The 18,596-nt window shown below is 47.5% G+C and overlaps 1 long non-coding RNA gene across 2 annotated transcripts in view; it reads left to right on the top strand.

Annotated features, from left to right (window-relative positions):
* The window catches only part of LOC112982492 (uncharacterized), a 109,829-nt gene extending 101,071 nt beyond the window's left edge, over positions 1 to 8,758 (top strand). Inside the window, exons 8-10 of one of the 2 annotated variants that reach the window (XR_010392197.1) lie at positions 1,073 to 1,189; positions 6,928 to 7,160; positions 8,514 to 8,758. This is a non-coding gene — a long non-coding RNA (uncharacterized LOC112982492). The remainder of the gene's footprint in view (positions 1 to 1,072; positions 1,190 to 6,927; positions 7,161 to 8,513) is intronic. The other variant, XR_010392198.1, reaches the window with a different exon arrangement.
* The last annotated feature ends 9,838 nt before the right edge of the window (positions 8,759 to 18,596 follow it).

The raw sequence follows: 18,596 nt of genomic DNA, 5'->3' as shown, positions 1-18,596 counted from the left end.
CCCCTCACGGGTCAGTCTGTCCTTGTCACCATCTGTCCCTCGAGTGTCTCCACCTGGGCCACCGCTGTCCCCCAGGGCGATGGGTGCCCAGAGCTGCAGTGGGGCTCCAGGGTTGGCGGCCGGAGAAGGCGTCCCTCTAGGGACCTTGCAGGCTACAATCCTATTTATACATCCCGCTGCGGTGGTCGCCTTTCGCATGCGGGCAGATGGCTGCTGGTTCCTGCCCAGCCCGTGCTCGGCCGTCGCGCGAGCCCTGCTCGGCTTGCCCAGCGACAGTCAGCCGCTGCCCTTGTCAGTCAGCCCTCGCTGTGCCTCTGCCGTCGATTATTCCTTGCTAAAGCTTCACATTTGTCCCTGCCGAACTGTTTTCAGGGTTTCTTCTCAGGCTGTAGCTCCAAATTTTTGAGATGAAGCTAAATTCTTGATTTTGGCGTTACTTTTTAGCAATTGTCTCACTCAGACCATGCCTGAGTTTCCCCATCTTTAAAATAGGGCTGATGCTAATTGCCCATTTGCAATGCATTTCCAGACGCGTGGCTGTAAAGTGCTATATGAAAAAAACAGGCATTGTTATTATAAAACCTTCAGGAAAAAAAAATTAATAGATTCATATAACTCCACAGTCATTAAAACAAACCTTATGTGGATGGAAGAGACCAGAGCTGAATAAACCTTGAGCAAACACAGTCTTTCACAATGAAATGCAAACTGGTTTTAATCAGCAATGCCAAATAAGTTTAATTTTCCAAGGTTTCTTTTCCCCTTTCCCTTTCTTTCAATATTAGCAATTGCAGAAGAGCATGTTGACCTGACGAAAAGAGGGGAACTTTGCCCAACTCCTGGTCTTAATGAATCTCACTCTTAAAAAACAACAACAAAATGCTCTGCTTGGGCTGGCTAGGTCTCAAGATGTTTTCAGCTACACTAGGATCTCAGCCAACCTTTCTCAGTGTGTTATTTCTGAGGTTAATGCACTGCTATTTGTCCATCGATTTTGGACAAAATCAGGCCGAGGCCCCATCAGATCAAAGACGGGGGCTGCTGATCTCCTCCTTGTGTTCGTTTCCTCCAGAGGAACCACAAAGCCATTTCTCACTCTGCCTCGCCGGAGCTTCTCCTGTGTTTGTTTGGGAGACAGAAATAGCTTTTGCTGAGAGGATGATGAGGTTACGCATCCTGAGCTGTCCTGGTGAGTCAACGGGGCCGGAGCGGGGACGTGTCCCTGCCAAGCTCCCAGCGGGGCGTGGGGCTGCGGTGCCCGGCGTGGTGAGGAATCGGAAAGGCCCTCGGCGGGAGTCCCGCACGCGGCGAACCTCACCTCGGCCAGCCCTGGGGACCTCTCTCCAGCAGGTCAGGATGGTCCCCTCCTGCGGGGGTGGCTCTTTGCTTTCTAAGTGCCCGGGATCCTCCGTGGAAGTGACACTTTGTCCCTGAGAAGGTCCCTGGCTCTGGCCGGTGGGTGCCAGCATGAGACAGCCTCCGAGGACAGGATAGAAGTAACCTTCTCTACAAGAACATCTTTCTGCTTCTCTGTCCATCCATGCACTTCCCTTTCTTCTCTGTCCAGACTTTAACTTCTCCATGGACCTTGTCACCATTGGCCTTAGGACAGAGTTGAGGCTCTTCAGCCTCTGCTATTCTTGCAAATAGTTGCTCCAGTACCAAGCTGACCTTGCTCTGATCAAGCATCTTAGACTTCTAATTTTCATGCATACCGGACCACTCCCAGGGCAAACAGCTACTGCAGGACATGCAGGCACCTAGTCCTTGATGTGAAAGGTGGTAGCTGTAAATCACTGGTTGTGGGATTAGTGGTGGAGAAGGAAAAGAGAACTTGCCTGTTCACCTTATCTGGCTTCCCTCGCACCGAATCCAAGCTCACCCCTAGGATGAGGAAGGTATGCTGAACTCAGCATCCTGGTAGCTGTCAAGGAGGAAAAGCTGGGGGAAAAATGGCCCAGCCATCTCCTTGTTAATGCACACCTAATTTCTAGTAAAAGCTGTGTTGTCTGCCTGAATGTTGGCATATAGCAGCAGTACCAAATTCAGTGATATGTCTTGCAATGGGAAATGTGGAGGGGGGCTTATGGCTGATGCATGGGTCGATCTCATTCCTGTATGGGAAGCTCCCAGTCTATGCTACTTCCACCTGTTTGGAGAAAATTGGCACCCCTCCTGCTTACACAACCAGGCCACGTGAAGACCAGCCAGACCGGGAACCGCGCATGTGCCTGGTAGCTGGAGGACTGTAAGATTGTGTAACGCCTTGGCAGAAGTGTCTGTGTATCTATCTGCAATCTATTGTCCTCAGCTAACAGGTTTAAGTCCAGATCATTAATGGTATTTAATCACCTATCTCTTTTTAATTTCTTTGGGATGCAGGCATTTAAATACCTTTTGTCCTCGACTAAGGTAAGGCCACTGGTTTGCATTTGCTGCTGGCTAAGAACATGCACAAGGCTGCGTCGTAACTTTTAAGCAACTGTCAATTCATGGTGATGCTGAACCCGTCGTTTTTCAACTCAGCTGGCCGAGGTGTATGTGCTAAAGGTTGTGCTCTCTGCGCCCCATCAACCCAAACGATGAGAGACTGGGAGGCGTCTGGGCTAGGCTGTGCAAAAGAAAGCAGGGAGTAGCAGAGGCCAGAAACAGAATTTCAAGATACAGCAGTGGGATGAGTCCTGGATTTTGCAAGCAAAGTGTATATTCCTCTCGTCACCATTTCTGCATTGTCCCCCCCCCCCCCCCCCTTTTTTTAATGGCATTTCTGGGGACACCAGTGGAGGAAGGCACAGTCCGGCAGTCAAGGAGGAGAGGAGAGGGTGGCAGGCTGCCAGGTCCCGTCTCCAGTTTTATACCCTGATAGCACTGGGCAGATTCCCCAGGGATGAGACAAGTACAGTGATGCACACATACCTGTCAGGTGGTTTAAGTTCTCAGTGATTATGCTAGAACATGACTAACATGCTGCAGAGGAAAATGCAAGAGTTTAATGAGCACTTTATTGTTGTGGTAGGAACCACACAAACGTTGAGCTGGGGAGAGCCTCCTTGCCAAAAAAAGTGAAGCCTGATGGGACGCAGAATGGGAGGGCAAAGAGAGCCCCAGGCAGGTGCCGGTGAGGAGTCTCGATCTCTCAATCTCTGCGTCTCAGTCGAGTACCCTTCCCGCCGACTCCCTTCAGAGAGGTCCATCCAGTGCTCCTGAACAGCTACGGATGATAGTCTCGCCCGTAGACATTTCTCCGTGTGAACTCTTACGAATGTGAAGCATCAGCAGTAGCTCACCAGGGACACAACTCCTGGAGGGAGCCGGTCACATTCGCCAGCTCTCCACTGCGTTTGTCACCAGTCAAGTCATTACAGGCTTCATCCAGCGTGACTCCAGCCTTACTCACCATGTTTACCGCTTCCATCCAACTCACTGCTCCTGCGACGCAGAACCAGTCGTGCCAGCTAGCGAACGCCATCCAAGCGGTGAGGAGTGGACTTCTATGCTGGATATGTTAGGTCATGTAAGTCCTTCCCAAGGGGTATAATTAGAGATCACCACACCCTCCCTGCACAGGTACTTGCTGGTTACGTGTTGCGGCCGACATGGGCTTGGAGGCGACGCGTCGTGCTTTGCTGTGAAATATTACTAGGGGGAAAATACCATTTTCTTTGCAAAATTAATTTTGCCATGAATATTTTCTGTTTAAAGGATCAGTCTCTCCAAAGTGAAAATATTTTGCTTTTTCCATTGCTGCAGCTTCTTCCTATTTTTCCAGTGGCATAAATAGAAATGGAATATTATTTTTCTAATGTTAAATTATTTTATGAAAGGACAAAAAAATGCAAGGAGAGGTAAACATATCTGGCAAGACTCACTTAGAAAAAAAAGGACATCCAATTTGGAAAGATATTTCTAAGAGAATATGAGAAAAATTCAGATCAGCTCTATTTGATAAGGAATTGCCTTAACTGATAAGTGACAGAGAGGAGACCATTCTTCTTATTTAAACATAGCCCCAGACTATCAGCTTATAAACTTTCCTATTGATCTTAGGCTTGTGGTCCCTGTTTCTTTTCCCTTTTTATCTTCAAATCTGCTTTTTATTTCCCCTTTTATTCTCATGCCTGGCTCCTTTCTTCCGCTCATTTAGGAGGTCAGCTTTCCAAAATTAATATTATGTGATCTTACATCCAGAATCATGGTCCTTGCCTCAAAAAAGTCCCCAGCATCGTCAGGGAATTTCAGTGCCCAGGGGCTGCAGCCTCCTGACCTGCAGCACTTTATGTCTCTTCCTCCGAAGCATCTGGTCCAGGCCACGTGAACACCTGGGCTGGAAGCGCCTATATTTCTAGCTGAAACATCTCAGATGCTCAAGACAAAAAGCCCTCAGCCTTCAGAAGCCAAGGGCTGGACCTCTCCAGCACCCCAGCGTGGCGAAAGGGGAGGTGGCAACCAAGGGCTCCGGGTTTCTCTGCTCCAAAGGGATGAAAAGGAGCAAGGAGCATTCTCAGGAGGGGAAAAAAAAAATTCTTCTCTTCCTATTAATTGATTTTATTTAATTCCGTCCTTACAAAAACTAAGATAAAACCCAAGGCACGTGGAGGTATGAAACACGCCAGGTTGTTAAATACCCAACCTGCGTCAGCAAAGACTCGCTCTTGATCAACAATCCACCTGAAATACCTGGGGGCAGAGGCGGAAGCTGTGGGAACATGTTGCAACAGACTGAAGCCATCCCAGAGCAAAACTGCCACACAAATAGCAAGCCGGAAGAGAGACAACCGCGTTTCTGCCACTTGTTAAAAGCATTCGGTTTGATCCCAGCATAGCGCAGCATGCCGTGGACATGCTAATTCCAAGCAAGTTCACCGTTCCAACTCCAGCGGGTTTATTATCCTAATTGACGTGCAACGTTCAGCGCTAAATTAGCCTGCTTGGAAATGTGATCGGCACCAGTAATTTTCCACTTTATGACATACTTTATAATAAATAATTAAAAAAAAATCATAAATAGCAATAGTATTAGATCACTGGAGCTCATGAACTACTCTTAAAGTATGGTGCAGAAGAGAGAGTTTTTTGATGATGCATCCCTAAAATTCTGTCTGTTACTCTTTTGCCATAATTAAATTATTGCTTATAAGAACTTTTGCTTGGTCAAAAAGAGAAAAAAAACAATTATAATAATTCCATTTCACTGTTTTCCATAAGCTTGTAGCCAAGTTGGCCAATAACTAAGGCAAAAAGCAGGGGGGAAAAAAAGGTAGGTATTGTATACTCACTTAAAACTTGGCTAGAAATGACTTTTTATTGTCTAATTTTTTTTTTCCATGCCCAACTTGGCTACTTGAGACAAACTCATTGCCAAGTTTCTATAGTGTGTTATTTTCCTATGTGTGATGTGTTCAAAAACATTTTTAAAAGCTGCCCTCCAAGTGTTGCGCACGCGTTCGGTACGGGCAGGGGCAGAGGAGGCGGCGGTCGATAGCGGTGCCGAGGTGGATGCTGGTGCTCAAACGCTCGAGATGTTTCGCTTGCTTTTTTCCTCCTGTTCCCTGCGTCGCCCAACATGGAAAGATCTCCAAAGGGGCTCTGCTAACAAATGCAGCTGAAGACAGCCATGTGATGTTAATATAAACCTCCGCTGTCAGCTTGGAGAGGCACCAGGAAAGAGCCCAGGAATGCTTTTTGCAGCTCGTGTCTCTGCGCGGTTGCAGGCGGTGGCATTTGTCAGGCTCACCCCGGCGCGGGCTCGGCGGCGGCCCGGGCAGCCCTTCCCCGGGCGTCTGGGTCCCTGGAACATGTGTCCTGTTGTGTCTAACTACGTCCACGACTTCTTAATTAAAAAAAAAAAAAAGGAAATGATTCCAGTTAGAATTGAAACCAGCCTGTTAAGGGGAGGAAAAAAAAAAAGCACAAGCGGTTCCTGTCATTTTCTCTCACATATAATGACCTGGCCATTGCATAAGGGATAGTTTTGTCATGATAAAATAAGAAATCCAGCTCTCTGTATATCTCAAGGGCTATTTACATAGGCATTACAGGCAGAAAGACAATCACTTGAAGGCAGCGATGAGGAGAAGTCTTTCATCGCTTTGATTTCCTAGATGCATTTTCTCATACATAAAATAAGACAAAGGGCAAAAGCATTTGGACATCCCAATCCCACAGCTGCTTGTGCACATACTTAATTTTATTATCCGGTGACACACACTGAAGTCATCCATAATACAGGAGCGTAACCTCAAGCTTTTAAACATAATTTAGAAATCCAACCAAGGAAAAAGAAAGAAAAATGCAATTTGCAAAAGTTCTCTCTCTGCATCGTCTGATACCAAAGTTCTTTTAAAACCCTACCCCAAATGATTCAGGAGCAAAAGTTGCATTAACTGAGAGAGGAGCCTAAATCAATTAAATTTGGCAGGAGATGATTATATTCTTGATGGGTCCTTTCCATTTCATGGATCATCCTATTTTCATATACTTGTTTGTACTCTGATGTAGATGGATTCATTCTTCATTTACGTCTTGGCAACTGATTGCATATTTAGTTCTCCTGTGTGCACTTCTGGGATTTGATGGGTTAATTAAATGTAGGTCAAATAAGAGAGGACTCAGAAGAAAAGTGAGGGAGAAGAAACTGAGAGAGGAAAGATGGTGTGCAGCAAGATGCACACAGATGGCTTATTATCGCTAGGACCATGTGGCAGAATCCAAACTCATCTGACAGTCTGTTTTCGTGATGCAAACCTCTTTCAGGGACTGCTGAACCTCTGAAAGTGTCTGCGTGCTTTTTGCATGGTGTTCGCACTTAGCTGACCTTGCAAAAGCCTTGGAGTAGCAGCAATTTCAAATCTAGCTTTGCAAACTCAGGGATTTAGGGCAATGCTGTTGTGAGCTGGAGACCCAACCAAACATTTTCATGTTCGACAGGTCTCTAAAACTAGACTCACCCGTTTCAAAAGGATTCTGCAGGTTTCCGGAGTCCACGTGGATGTTTTGGAGGTCCTGCCGTATGTGGCATCTCTGCAGAGGTGAGAACAACTCAGCAGATGCACTCGCCTGTGGATCAGTCCCTACCTTTCTCCTGCTCAAAGACCATGCAGAAAGCAAGAATCAAGCGACTGAAAGATTTATGTTGGAACTAGATCCCCATGGATCAGAACGTGAGTAACACCTCCATCCCCTCCCAAATCTTCCAGACCTGACCTTTCACAATCACCATTTCCTGACCAATAACTCTAAAGAAAATAGAACTGCTAGTTGGTATTTAATGGAAATCTGTGCAAAACTTGTCAAAATACACCACCATGCCTGTCAGATGCCTGGGACAAGACCTCTACAGTAGTTTCCAGAAACCCAGTGCAATTACTTACATTTTAAATTATCTTTAATTGTTGCATGTGAGCTACAGAAACATTTTTCCCCACTCTGAAGCAAGACCTCGCTATTAAGAGTCACCCCATAATTGCGGCTCTAATAGGGGAGCTGCAGCAGGTCACCGCGAAGGTTAGCGCAGGGTGCAGCTCGGCGAAAGCCGCCGCTTAATCGAGTAAGTGGAAATGACACATTGCAACAGTCCCATCAATTACGGAGGCGCAGTTTGGAGTGTAAACTTTTTAGTGCATCTAATTACATCACCAGATGTTTTAATGCAGTCTCCCTGCCCCTCCTTTGCCATCAAATGCTACATTGTTTTTTGAGTTCCTAATATCAAAAAACCCCCTCAGCTATAAAATCTAGATAAAAACTGTTGATTCTTTTTGCAGGAAGTGAGCATCCTTTTGCTATCCAAGAGATTATTCAGGTTCATGTATCGTTGCATGCATGTTCACGACTTGTGGGCCTGAACTAACTCAGGACGGACATGCTCATGGAAGGATAAGGGTGTCACTGAGGGTGCAAGACTGATGAAAAATATACGAGCTGGTGCAAATGTGCCCAAGAGCTGAACGACAGCCGTTAGCCCGGCAATGCCAAATGAGAGATGCTGCAGCAGATTTTCCAAAGCTCTTTGCAAACTGACCCAATGGTCCTGCTGACACGAAACCTTGACAGCACAGCTAAAAGCAGCATTGCTGAATGCTCCTGCTTTGCTCACATATTGCAGTCAGATGTGAGCGTGAAAAAAGCAGTTGCCTACACATCTAGGACAGGTTGGGATAGTGAAGCATCTGTGCACACGGATGCATGGTATTGCCTTGCAGAAGCAGAGAAGGGAGCTAGTCCTACCAGCATCGGGAGGAGTTTCCTCTTCATTCAGCGAGCTGTATTTTACGTTTTGGTGGGAGATCAAGGTATGCATGCAACACATTGACCAGCCCTCAGCCTTGACAGCTGCACATGGAAAAATCTCTGTCTTTGACAACTTAATACCCAACATGAAGCAAACAAATCAGGGGAGTCTCAAAATGTTCTTTGTTAGAGCTCCAGCTGAATAATTTGATGGTCTTTATTTTCTGCAGCTTATCACATTAATGGCTCCTTTTCTTCCCTTCTCCCCCCATCCCGTTCCCCAGCTCCCAGCACAGTCGGACTTGTACCAAACATAACTTCAGTCACCCACCCTTGGGATGGAAACAGGCAGAGCAAACAATGAAACAAGACTGTTTATAAAGCCTTCAACACATTAGGCAGTGGAGAAGAGCCCAAGTTTCCATGTAAAGGCCTGAATGGACAAGAATGACGTGAAGCACATGGAAAATATGGAAAATGTGGAATAAGTAATAAAATTATAAATAAAACAAATACAATAAATTGGGAATGCAGTTTTACTCATAATGATTTGTGTTCCTAGTAACCCAAGACTCCCTTACCTTTGGAAAATTGCATGTTTTTCCAACGGGGGAGCTCGCCGCAGGTGACAGGCCTGACTGGCTGCGCGGTGGGTTGGATCAGTGAGTGGCGAAAGCGTTCGCCGGGGAAGCAGGACGCCGGCGCCCCGCCGCAAGCCCTCCCTGACAAAGCCTTGCATCACGATCGCAGGAAAAATCACTTACTCAAGCAGCCAGTGCTGGAATTTTGGCCAGAAATGACTCTTGGCTTGTTCTGGCCAGAGAAATTTGCGCTGGCGGAGCTGCTCAGAGGCACTGCACGGTGCCGGAAGGATGATGTCCCGGGTTTGCTCGGGCGGGAGTGGTGTCAGCCCTCCCCGACAGCCATGCCCTCAGCGGGTGTGCTCTCCCAGTGACTCCCAGTTGCTGCACTGGTGAGCTGGCGCCGCCGTGTCGCCGCTGCTGTAAAAGCTGGACGGTGCTCCTGGCCCTCAGCCTGCTCGGTGGCCTGCAAAACCGCTGCCTGCCTAACACACTAGCAAGCAGGCTCTCTTTCCTAAGGAAATGCATATATGCATTTATGCATAACAGCATAAAGAAAGGGAAATATAAAGACAGCAGTGCTCAAAAGCTGACCCTAAATTACTGGTTAAATACATATACATGTGTGTACATATCTGTATACATATACATACGTATACATATATATACACACATATATATGGATGTATATACACACACACATATATATATACACACACATATATATATATATACACATATATATATAAATATATATAAAGTGCTTGTCTGCTTTAGCCAGCAGTGATAACCTATCTCCTGATTAACAATGCCAATACAGAATAGGCTTATCAAATATATGAAATATGGTTTGTATTCATAATTATTTAAAGGTCTGTTGGAGCCCATGGACCAGCATGGTTAAGGGGCACCTGCTACAGAGGTCAACAGGCCAGAAAGGGCGGTGGGGCTGGACTCGGCTGCCTTTGACCCTCCATCCCAGTCAATCAGGTACTTATTTTCATGTAGTTCATTGGGAATGGCTTTAGCACAAGTCAAGAATAGGGCTTAAATTCATGACTTTAAGCCTGAGTGGTTTATATTCAAATTGAAAAACCCGAAGGGCGGCAGAAGCCCAGAGGAGGGAAGTAACTCGCCCGCCGTCATGAAGCGACCCAAAGCTGAGCCCCTGCTTCTGCAGACACATTGCCGCCGCCTGGGATGGCTGAATGCTGGGGTCTGTGGGACCATCCCGTTGCGGCATGAGAACAGCTTGGAAAAGTCTCCTTCGATACTGCTGCGATGATTCAGTTGGCTGTGCTGGGAAAAAAAAAGAAAAAGGGGGGGGGGGAAGTGCCAGCAGCGTATGAATTGCAGCTATTCTTCAAGGTGAAAGCGCTGCATTTCCAGTCGCCGGTGCCATTAGGACTGATACGGCTCCGACTGGCCACTACATGGTGAAAAAGTCCCTCCGCGTGCCAGTATTGAAAACTGTTTGTGCATTAGCTGGAGTCCTTGCCAGCGAAATAATATCGTCTCCTTTGTTTATTACATTGAAACTCGATAAAAGAAAGTGGCAGAGGGGAAAAAAACAAGTCTGCGGTGTGAAATGAATGGTCTCGTCTGGGCTCCGGGATGCAGCCGTGAGTAACGTCCGCGGCATCGCTGGGCGTCCGACGGCAGAGCCGGGCCGGGGGCCGGGAGGGGGGCGCGGGGCGCCCAGCAGCACCTCGAGTCGGGGACGCGCGCTCGCTTCCAAGCGCAGCGTTATCCCGGGTCGCGGCCGTCAGCCTGGAGCCCTCTCGGGCGAAGAGGAGCCCACGCAGGGCCAGGTCTCGCCGGCGCCAAAGCTCGTTTGCTGCCTTGCGATGGAGCCCGTTTTCGGTTCAGCAAGACCTGAACCTAGCAAAGCATCCTGGTCAAACGAGAGCGGTCGTGTGCGTGCGTGCGTGCGTGCGTGCGTGCGTGTGTCTGTGTGAACGTGTTTTGCAAGTTGATGGAACTACTTACAATGTAGTGGCAAGAAACTGCCTTAAGTGACAGTATCAAACAAAGCCCCCCCACACCACAAAGTCCCATACAAAACATATATATATATATATATATGTGTACATACACACACACACACACACACACACACACACCTTTTCATATATAATGTATGTATGTATATGTATGTGTGTATATATACACATACATATATACATACATGTGTATACATACACACATATATATAAAAAGTGTGTGTGTGTATATATGTGTGTGTGTATATATATACACATATATTACATATATATACATATATATACACATATATATACACATATATATACACATATATATTACATATATATACATATATATGCACACACACACATATACATATATATGGAAGATCACATATGATAAAATACTGTGAGAAACCAAAAGTATTAAGCAACATAAAGTTACAAGGGGGAGCAAAAAGCACTGGTCAGCCTGTAGCTGCTCTGGGCCAGCCCTCACCCTCTTCTCTGACGTCTGTGCATGGTCGCACGGAGGGGCTTGGTCTGTGGCAGGGACCTGGGTGTCGATGCGACACAAGAGTAACAAGAGCAAAGGCGACAACCAAAACAACAGCAGAAATACCCTGGACTAGCAGCCATTACTGATTTTTAACCTGGGCAGCTATAACGCGTGAATGCATCGAAGCAGAAAGGGGCGATTAGCACAGGAGAGCCTGGCTGTGTTTCACTCGCCAGAGCCCGGCGCGACACCGGGCCGGGAGGACCAGCTCCCGCACGGCTTTGGGCCTGGGCTAGCTGAATTTAGGGGACTTTTACACTGTGCACCAAGTCCTGCCATTCTGCTCATCTCCAGAGACAACCTCCACCTTGAACGCTGCCTGAGGCCACAACGCAGAGGCGGGATTTGTCCGGGTGCCGGGAGCGGGAAGCCGTGCGGAGCCAGAAGCGACCGAGACCCTCGTGGGCACCATTCGAAGATGAGCCGAGATGAAAATGCCCCGATTTACTCCTAGACATGCCTGTCCTCTCCGCTCCATCAGCTCGGGAACTGGCCTCAGCATCGCCAGGCCCATCGTTAGGTCCTGCTCCCGGTCCCACCCGAGCCCTCGGAGGAGGCTCCAGCTGCCCCAGCTTTACCTCCCACGTGTAACCTCATAAAAATACCTAGCTAGGAGATGTCGTGATTCCTCGTTCACGTGTGGTACCAGAGAAATACAAAAGTTCATCCGCAGGCAACTAGTGAAGCTGTGGATTATGGACTGCGGGTATAAAATAGCCGTGGTTTAGGCCAGCGCCGTGGCCCTGCGCAGCGCCTTCGGCACGTCTGTCCCCTGCCCTCGCGCCCAAAAAGCCTCTTGCAGAGGACGCGGGGAGGCCGAAGGCCTCATCCTCCTCGCCTGAGAGCTGTGCAAGAGGAGAAACACTCCCCCCCCCCCCCCCCCGAGCTCGCCGGCCCCAAATGGCCCCTTCGCTGTCCTCCTCCCGCTGTCTTTATTTAAGTGCATGGGCCTTCACAGATTACTTCCAGGCCCCTGGAGGGTACAAAGTCTTCTACCTCCTCTGGCCCCAAGACCGATCCAACAGCTGCAACTATTTCATTTTTAATTTACCCGATACAGGCTTGTCTCTGCTTAATCCACCGGGACAACTCCGAGGGCTCCTGACCCATAAATCCGGGGGGGGGGGGGGGGGGGGAGAGGGGGCTTGAGGGAGAGAGAAAAGAAGGAAAAAAGAAAGGAAGGAAAAGGAAGGCAAAGGATTCTGAAAAATTGTCCCTAGATTGTAGGCAAAGGTATTTTCTTGGCTTACTGCAAAGTGCAAGGCCGTCCTGCCTGCATGTCTGTTCTGCTCTCAAACCGTCCCGCTCGGCTCACTGCCGCGGTAGCTCATGGCCGTAGCATCTCACTGCCGCGGTATCTCACTGCCGCGGTAGCTCATGGCCGTAGCATCTCACTGCCACAGTATCTCACTGCCGCGGTATCTCACTGCCGCAGTATCTCACTGCTGTAGCATCTCACTGCCGTGGTATCTCACTGCCGCGGTATCTCATGGCCGTAGCATCTCACTGCCGCGGTATCTCATGGCCGTAGCATCTCACTGCCGCGGTATCTCACTGCCGCGGTATCTCACTGCCGCGGTATCTCATGGCCGTAGCATCTCACTGCCGCGGTATCTCATTGCCGCAGTATCTCACTGCCGTAGCATCTCACTGCCGCAGCATCTCACTGCCGCGGTATCTCATGGCCGTAGCATCTCACTGCCGTAGCATCTCACTGCCGCGGTATCTCATTGCCGCAGTATCTCACTGCCGTAGCATCTCACTGCCGTAGCATCTCACTGCCGCGGTATCTCATGGCCGTAGCATCTCACTGCCGTAGCATCTCACTGCCGCGGTATCTCACTGCCGCGCTACTTCTCCCCTATTGCACATCTCACCGCAGCGCTCGGCAGCGTGTGCTGAGACACAACCGATGCACGTGGACAGAGCTTTGCTTCTCCGCGTGGGGATGCAGGCCACTCTGCGTTACCTTTTCAACACGCCAAACTGCCCAGTTTTTTCTGGGATGCACTTTAATGGCTTTTTCCTGCTAACCAATTCCTTTTGTTTAACCCGAACAGTAAAGAGACAAAACCTTCCTATGCCTCCTTTACATAAATACGCACAGATAGGTGCATGCGCTGCTCTGTCTTGGGTGGGTGGCAGGACTGGTCTCAATCAATCAGTCGACATGAGGCTAATGTCTAATTAGCCATGGGTGGGCATGGGCTTTGATTATAGGAAGAACCCCAGGCAACGGCCTGTGCTTTTAAAGCCCCCTCCTACACCTATCCATCATCTTCTGACAGGAGGGAAGAAAAGTAAGGTGCAATGAAAAAAAAAAAATCTAAATTTCAAAATATTAATGCGTACATGTGTGTGTATAACTGTACGGCTATACTGCAGAGACTGCTGAAATAAAGAGCACATGCTTGTACGTTGGCACTAGTAACAAGACTGTCTCTGGCTTAGGAGCAAGTCCAAGAAATAAATTTTTCCTTTACCATCCTCTGCGATTTTAAGCAAGGAGACAGGTTTCCTTTTTTTTAAGTCATATTTTTTCCTTTTCATTATTTTTTAGAATCAGCGTTTATTTTGCCACTGTCAGGGCCATTTCTCTCGCTGTTTCATTGCACACGACAATTCAGCGAGGGCCGAGCTTTGCCGGCGGTGTGCATGCGTGCGCACTGCACGGGCTCACGCTCTCCATGTGCCCAGCAACACCACGAAGACAAAATTGATGCTAAGCAAGAACATTTCAAGTCGATGAATTTTTCTACTTCAAAAAAGGAAAAAAAAAACCCAAAACCCTTCTTCAAAACCCAGCGTCTCCATTTCTCACTGTCGTCGTTTCACTGCAGTCTGCGTAACGATGCCTCAGTTTATTGGGAAGGACACGAGGGATTGTTTCAGAATTACATGTAGATATGGAAACTGTATAGGAAAGGTTCTAATTATAACTATTAAACTCGGCGGATAAAGGGACACAGTAGTCCTCGCAGGCTCGGCGGGCAGGAGTTATGCAATACTTTCTGTGCTGCAAAATGTGTGGCAAACAAGGGAATTTTTTTAAAGGAAGAATTATTTTTATTTTATGAAAATCACCCTCAACATTGTTCTGCTCTGGGTGATCGACTTTGCCTCTTTCCTGAAAGTCTCCATGCAGAGCAGATGGGGAAGAGGTTTTTGCGAGTGTACTTTAAATAATAATAATGCTGGTAATGCTAATAATAATAAAGCGCTCTGATTCCGATTTCTCTAATTTCTCCTGGCTCCTCCTGTAATTCTCTGAGACCACATTTTAAAATTGCAGGGTGATGATTATCCAGGGATTAGGGATTAGCATGGTGGTTTGACTGCTTGTCAAAGCCTTAAAATAAATACACAGATTAAAATAATTCAATTTTATTTCCCAGTTCTCATCAATAATGAAGCAGATGATTTTAAAGCCCATGGTTTTCACGCAGGCCCTCATGGAAAAAACCTACCATGTGTAATGAGAAGAGACAGATTTTCTGAGTGATCTCATGATATTTGACTCAACCTTACTTCTGCCTGATTTCTGCACAGAGCTTTAGTAATATCCAATAGACCAATTAGATTTCAAAAGCTCAGCAGCCTGGCAATCCCATTTAGCATACTCATATATTGGGGGTTTTAAAATAAATGTTAAAAAAAAAGCAAGTAGAGCTCATCGCTCAAAGAAAGTAGCTTCCTCCCTTCAAGAAAAAAAAAAACTTTTAAAGAGCATGATTAAAACAAATGAAGCAAATCAAAGTTTTCCACCAAAGGCTTTGACTACTCATCAAATCCTGAACCCATGCCCTCCCGAAACTGCGACGGGAAAGAGGAATAGTATGTGATGGCACTACTTGTCTCAGGTCTCTTTTGATGGAAAAACAGATGTGTTCACCCAAGGCGAAAACAAGCAAGTCTGGAAAAGGCAAGTATCAGTGCCCAAGATGCTCTTGTAGGCACTCGTGCCTTCCTGCAGAGCACACGCCTTGTCACCCCGCGAGGACCCAGCGCCATCCCGCTTTATTAGATCCTCTTAAATAATTTGGGAATACTTGCTTTCAGAGGAGCTACGACGCAGGAACTTCTCCATCAATATCCCTCAACATAAACAGTGATGTTACACAGTACCATTAACATTATATTATATATAGAAGAATGTCAATATGTTCATAATGAAGAAGACTCAGATCAGAAACACCAGAAACAGAGGACTGCTTTTCCTTTTGACACGTTGCAAAGGAAGATTAAAACCCCCACTGCCGTGCTGCTTTAAGCAGCTCCTCTGCCTTGCAGCATGTCTGCAGGGAGAACTGCTGCCTGGTGGCTCCTGTCTGCAGATGAGAGCGAAGACACCTGGATTATGTTAATGGTACCGCCACTGACTTACGGCTGACAGCTCTAAACTGGGAGGACAGTTCTTCTAAGTGCTGGTTGTCAGAGGCTGAGTTACTATTAAAGAGGTTTTCCAACATGGATTTAAAACAAACAGAGGGGTTTTATCAGATGACAATAAAATCCTGCGGGATGAGCGGACGGCGAGCTGGGGCTCTCTTACACGCCGTACACGTTCTCACCTCTGACGGAAACGGTGGAGGAGGGTGGTGGAATGACCACCCAATAGCCAGCTGACAGATAGGACAGATACTTTGTGGAGGCAGACCAGAGAAGCCCAAGGACACTGGTGAGTCCTTGCAGTGGCCCTGGCTCTGCTTTGCATGTTGATTCACAGCTTGGAAGGAGGGCCCAAACCACAAATCCTGCAGGGAACCACTGTACCAAGCTCATTTACTCAGACTTCACGCAAGGAGTTAGCCTTTTTGTCTATTGTTCTATTTATTACCAGACGTGAAAATAATAACTCCTTCAGCTGAGCTATACAACCACAATCGGTCAATTCAGTCCATGGCTCCGGAGTCCTCTTGGACTCCCTTCTGCCTTTAAGCTTTCACCTAAGAGCTCCCGAGAACAACCTTCCCTGTCTTTGCTCAGCTACAAAACTCCATCCCACCCTGGCAGACAATGATCTGGATGCAATTTCTCCCATTATAGACCTGCTCTGTGCAATAAATAGCCTGGGGATGATGCTGTTGGCACGCACAGGGCTCCAGCTGGTGCAAAATATGTATTTTTTCAGTAGCTCAGGTATTGGGAGCCTCCACCCATGTGGTCTGCTTGCTCCCGTGGCTTCCTCACGAGTTGCAAAGCCTCTTCGAGGGCACCGGTCCCTGTCTGCAAAGCACTTCACAGTGAGAGGGTGTCCGAAATGCTGGCAATCTGAAGTGCCCGGTAGCTCTTCTCTTTCAGTCTTGCAGAGCTCCAAGCTGAAATCTCTGTGGCACTGCAACACTCTGCACCACACACATCCCCTCGGGAAGGGTATGGGAGCCCTCACAACACGAGGGATAGTTTCACAGTGCTCAGTGTGCTCCTGGGAGATCTCTAGGCTCCGTCGATGACTAAATGCAAAGAAGGACACAGCCCCAAGCTAGCTAATAGCTCTTGGTGCGAGGTATGACACTGATGGATGGCAGTAAGAATAGACTAGGCTGACCAGGATTCCTGGCCACCCATCTGCTGGACCAGGCTTTACTAAAGCCTGCTTGTCTCAGAAAATGCGCTGTCATGCCAATAGTTAATCTTCTAGGTACAAAGCTTGGTATTCAAAAAAGTTGGAGGCTCATTGGGTTGCGAAGTCTCCAAAAGCTGGTTGAGGAGCCTTGGTACGGGAGTGACTGGCTACTTCACAAATGACCACAGAGGCAGACTGTGGTATGGCCCTACACGGTGGGCTTTGCCTTCGAGATGCAGTTGAGCGTATCCCCATCACCAAAAAAAACACTAATGCTGAGACATTTGAAAAAAAAATGAAGGCCAGCGTTTCACCACTGCATAGATTTCCTCTCCGGCTGTTAATTACACATCCTATCAAATCAGAAGCAAAATGCATTTATGGCTTTAAATATGCCATGACTTTGAACTGCACTACAGCAAGTCCAGCTTACAGTTTTATTTCTCTTCCCTGATTTCACGTTTGCTCATTAATTAGTGTTAGTTTCAGGAGATTAGATGACTTTTTTAATGCTTCCCATGTAAAAAGAACATAAAGTCAGTTTTTTGTTTTTGTTTTTTCCTTTGCAAATGGAAGAGGAAAAGTAAAGGGACTTTTTCATTTATACGGAGCTATTTTTTAATTTTCTTTTGAAAAATGTTGCCAGTACCCAGAAGTGTCAAATTCTAACACGCAGGGGGAATAATGTTGTTTTTTAGCTGGTAATAGTCTGTGTTTTTGTGGCTGACTATTGGGAAATTTTTAACATATTTCTTCATCCTGTACTTTCAGGAGATGAGATGACTTTTTAATGTTCCAATATATATAAAAAAAAACCATAAAGAATGCGCATCTCATTCTCAGTAATCTTGAGGACTTCTCTTACTTAGAAAGCAAAAGGAATTATGTGATGGGGACTTTTGGCATATAGGTCTTTGTGTTCCTTGAACAACCAGAAACGTGATGGTACAGGCTTTTGTGCAGATTTTATTTAACTGCTTGTACGCTTGGCTCTGTGCCCCATCTTTCACGACGAGCTGGTCACCTACTAACAACACACCTTCCAGTGATTCTTAATAGTGTACTTACCATGCTCTTACCAGTCAGCATGGTCCAGCTGAACCTTTTGCAGTGGAAGCGAAGGGAACCCATAAAGAACATCTCACGTTGTATCTTCAAGGCAGTTTCTTTTTGGTGAAGGTAGTGAGAAAGGTGTATTTTGACTACGGCAGAAGGCAGGAATCCAGAAGAGGTGTCTGCACGCTGCAGGGCACCGTGCCCGCACCCCAGCCTTACGCTGGGCCACCTCGGCCGCTCGGGCATCCAGCGCCCTGCAGTGCCGTGGAGCAACGCTGGCTTTGGCACGAGGAAAGGCAAAGCCTAGGGCTCATGCCCAAGCTGAACTGCCCAAGCTCAGGAGCTAGCCAGGGCCGGCGCGGGAGACAGGGCTGTGCTTTGAGGAGCCCTTGCTTCCCACCCACATGGTTTGGCTTTACGCGAGGAGGAATTCGGACCGAAGGCCTCGGAGCTGTCGCACCAGCGCTCTCCACCAAGGCCGCAGCGCCTCAGCCCGAGCCGTGATGCCGGGGTCGGAGTCTGCTTGCGCTTAACCCAGCAAAGACCAGGAAAACCTCAACAACTCCGCCGAGGTTTCCGCGCCAGGCCCTGCTGCGAGGGGAGACTCACACCTCGGCGGC

Source organism: Dromaius novaehollandiae, chromosome 18 (genome assembly GCF_036370855.1).
Source record: "Dromaius novaehollandiae isolate bDroNov1 chromosome 18, bDroNov1.hap1, whole genome shotgun sequence".
Lineage (NCBI taxonomy): Eukaryota > Metazoa > Chordata > Aves > Casuariiformes > Dromaiidae > Dromaius > Dromaius novaehollandiae.
This window is presented reverse-complemented; position numbering and strand designations above follow the sequence as displayed.